Below are 4,072 nucleotides of genomic sequence, written 5' to 3'. Positions count from 1 at the left end.
TCTGGAACGCACACATGGGTATACGCTTGGGAACAAAACCACGCGAGATGGAACCACCTTAACGAGATCTGTCCACCAACCAGTAGCACGTATCGCGGGCTGCAAAACCTGTGTAGCGCAGAATAGTGCATCAAGCATCAAATAACGGCGCCCCAAGGCCCCCACAGCATCAGACGGTGCTAGCCGTTCAACACTTGTCCTCTGGAAATGGAAAATATGGCTTATCATCCCTTCAACGATACGGATGAGCCCGTTTGCTTGCGATTCATCGAGTGTTTCCTTTGCCAACGCTGAATGCATGTAATGCAAAAGCATATCACATACTCGCAGACTTTTGTTTAGCTTAAATGCATTCTCCCTAGAAAAAGTTACCAGACTCACGCCTGGCTCCAGGGTTGGGAGCCTGTAGAAAGGATGACTGACAACAAAAGCTTCCGGTGGCTCTTCTGGTTGTGAAAGGGAGTATCCAGGGAACCCTCCAGAGGGATCAGCCGTAGTCTGACCCGCACAAGCCGAATATGAACATTGGATATTTTGTGGAGTGTCGGGTGAGGACTGGTGTCCAGGATCCGAAGCTGAAACGCCCACATCCCGAGTTCCCTGTGTCCACGAGGATACAACGGATGGCCAAGTCACCACAGCGCTTGGACCCGGGTTGGTTGCAGATGGAAACCATTGCAGCTGCCCTCTTTGAATCGCTTTCCGAGCTGCCACTGCATAGCCCGCTCCAGACTGTTGACCCGACAGAAATCTAGACTCAGGAAGCACCATCGGCGATGCCGCCGGCCCACTCATCCCACTGGTGAACTTATTTGCTTCCTGTATTGATGCAACATCCACCTTCTGCCTCTTACGAAAGCGGTCTGGAGTCGGTACACCTGTGGTCTCCACTTGCTCGAAGTGCCTTTTCTGTGCTCCAACTGCCTGACTGGGCGAACGCAGCAGGCTTGATTCAGGCGAGTTGCGTGGGAACAGAGGTTGTTGTAGATGCATCGATGAACTTTCAGGCACTGCTACCTCCAAGCTCTCGATATAGGACCCTATGCCGTGGGGTGAATGTGACAAGGGCCCTGCAGAAAAGCCTGGTGAAAAACCGTACTGAGGGGACGAAGATGCGCTGTTGACCGCAGTAAATATAGGGGATATGCCGCCATCAGATGCAGTAGGTGGGGAATCATCACTACTCAATTGTTGCATGGAAAACTGCCCAGTGGATGTTGACGGCCCCNTGCAGTAGGTGGGGAATCATCACTACTCAATTGTTGCATGGAAAACTGCCCAGTGGATGTTGACGGCCCCTCAGCGTGAGGGCTAGGGAACCCCAAACCACCATATGCGTCATATGCGTCTATCGGTGAGTCAGCATAGCCGTGTGTATGAGGTTCTGGGTGAAACGATGGGACTGGTGGAGAGGAATAGGGTGCAGGTGCTTCCTGAATCCACATATATTGATTTACTGAGGTTTCCACTGGGCCTGGCGCATGGTTGGGTGAAGGCTGCGCCTCCAGATGGCCAGCTGGTCCCACCTGCGGATGAGGTTGTGGGGAGAGCGAAGTGTTACTATTCTCTTCCTCCATGTCCAGACACATGTCAATAATGGCCGAAAGCACGGGGTCGTCATCTGGTGGAACCCTTCTACCTGCGAGTCGTCGCTGCATGTGGCCATGTCTGGCCCGCTCGTAGCAGACGCGGAAGTAGTATAGGGTGATGGCCGCGACTGCCACCACAGAAAGAAGTGCAGCACATAATTGCCGTGGAGACCTACGAACCGAGCCCCGGCGCCACCTCAAGGATCGGGTTGTCGACCTCGGGGGTTCACCGAGGACAGATGCTGGAGTACCCTGCCCGCAGGGTCCATGGGACAGGGCAACGGGGGAGTCTTTGACGTCAAGTGGATCCTGCATGGGTGCGCGCCTTGCCAGAAATCCCTCCAGTCACATCCCTCTAAACGGGCAATATCTAAGGAAAAAACTGGAGTAGGAAACGTGGACACGGCGTTCATGTACTCGCTCTTCCAGGGGCATTTCGATTCAGCATTTACTGATGGTCTTCGCCACTTACGACTCGTGTTGATGCAATTCAAAGTAGTGCTTGGTGCAGGCGAGAAACCAATAAACTCTGGCAGATCCTTTACTGCCTAAATTTCACCTCGCCGAAAGATAAGAAGTGGCAAGGCCAGAATCCTGTATCGAGCCTCAACAGCTCGTGTTCACTTAGTGGGAAGGCTGGAGTTGTGGCGGGGAGAAAACGCTACATTGAAGTGGGTGACAGAAGCTATTAAAATCAAAATCCCCGTTTTAATTTGAGCACGAAGCACGTGTCCTTCCACGGCCGGTTCGCAACGTGGGCCTGGTCCGCGAGGGCCATAACTTTGCTGGCCACTCGCAGTTTTTTATTGCCGAATATTCTGGCAAACCCAGTGACACGACTTCGGGCGTTCTTTTTCCGCAAAAAGTCACACAATCGCCCGTCTTTCCCTTGAACAAGCCACAAGGAGTCCGTGTGACAGATCGATGAATCTGCTGCACGCCAACACAATCACAGCCCTATAAATAGCTGAAGGTGTATTTCAGCTTATAAAACCCACGACAGAGTTCCGTAGCTCCGGTAAGAAGCTGTTCTTAATACGGCTCTGTTCACAGGAGGCACTTTGGTCTCGTTGGCGTGGAAGCGTCTCCCCCAGCAATCCCGTCAAAGACAAAACTCTGTCTGCTGCATCTTAGCGAAGCGAGAATAAAACACTCAAAAGCGGACAGCTTTATTGAGCAGATTATTGTATAACTGCTCGTTCCCCCGACAAGAAACTAAGAACCAACGTGCCCCCGATGCGCCCCGCAGCCCATACCCACAAATGGCATCAACTGCGTAAAAGGCAGCTGCATCCCATCCATATAATCATTAAACACAATCAGAATATCTCAACGTTTCTGTTTTTACCGACAGGAAACCTCCCTGGATCGCCCTAAGTGACGACCGTTAGGTCAAATGAGACAGCCGTGTATACGGCTAGCATCCGCTGGNCCCTGGATCGCCCTAAGTGACGACCGTTAGGTCAAATGAGACAGCCGTGTATACGGCTAGCATCCGCTGGCCTGAAGGTCAGAGGCACGCACGAATCCGTGCGGCTGCTTCGTTAAACAGACCCTAAACACAAAGTTCTAATCAAGCGGACAAATTAGTGAATTCATATAAAGGCTACCTTTCATAGTACAATACACTGGAAAGAGTTGGGTAGGCGCAAAAGTGTAACGAGAGAGAGTAGAGCGTGTTATGTGCATAACGGGTTGTCTGAAGTTGGCTTGTAGCACGGCCTTTCTGAAGTTGGAGTGTCGCATGGCTTGTCTGAAGTTAGTAAGTGTACCTCTACATGCGTGCACGCTGGCTATTAACGGCTAAGGAAGTGTTTAACACTTCTCCTGGCTTTGCATGGAAGCGCCGTTGCACTGCAGCAATCGCTCCAGCGATATGCCTTGGAACTCGTGTCATGCGGGCGGTTCCCTTCCTGCCCCAGGCCCTCGACCTAGCGGGGGCCGGCCGCCTTGGGAGTGGATAGGGGGTCGCCTGCTCTTTAGAATTTTTGTCCGTATTGCTTGCGACCGTGCTCGAGTTAGATCGAGGACACTTGTTACGACCCCGTCGGTTGCTCACTTTTCTGAATGCTATATGGAGAGGTCAGGTGAAGCCTCATGATTCTTCCCTTTTTACTCCAACCTGTTCCGTGGTGTCCCCTGCCGCCTCTGCCATTCCCCCCTCCTCAACCAGAAAGCAGACCCCACTGAGCAGTAGTCTATCGTGAAATCGACACTAAAAAGGAAGCCTAATGTAAGTCCCAAACTAAAGATCTGTCGAGCATCGCGGTAAATGCTAGAAGAACCTCTACCTAAGAAGGTTGGCTTCAAGGTGAGTGGAGGACCACATACAGTGCTCAAATGCTTCGTGGATCAAAGACATGCTACAGCAGCTCTACCTTTGCACTGAACACAGTCAGGGACGTGCCTCTACACAGCATAGACGCTAGCGGCGCCAGCTTCAAGAAACAGAACAAGGCTCCGTACAAATGCAAAAACCCTCA

This window comes from Eimeria mitis, genomic scaffold (assembly GCF_000499745.2).
Source record: "Eimeria mitis Houghton genomic scaffold, Emh_scaff1354, whole genome shotgun sequence".
NCBI lineage: Eukaryota > Apicomplexa > Conoidasida > Eucoccidiorida > Eimeriidae > Eimeria > Eimeria mitis.
Note: the sequence above shows the minus strand (reverse complement) of the source record.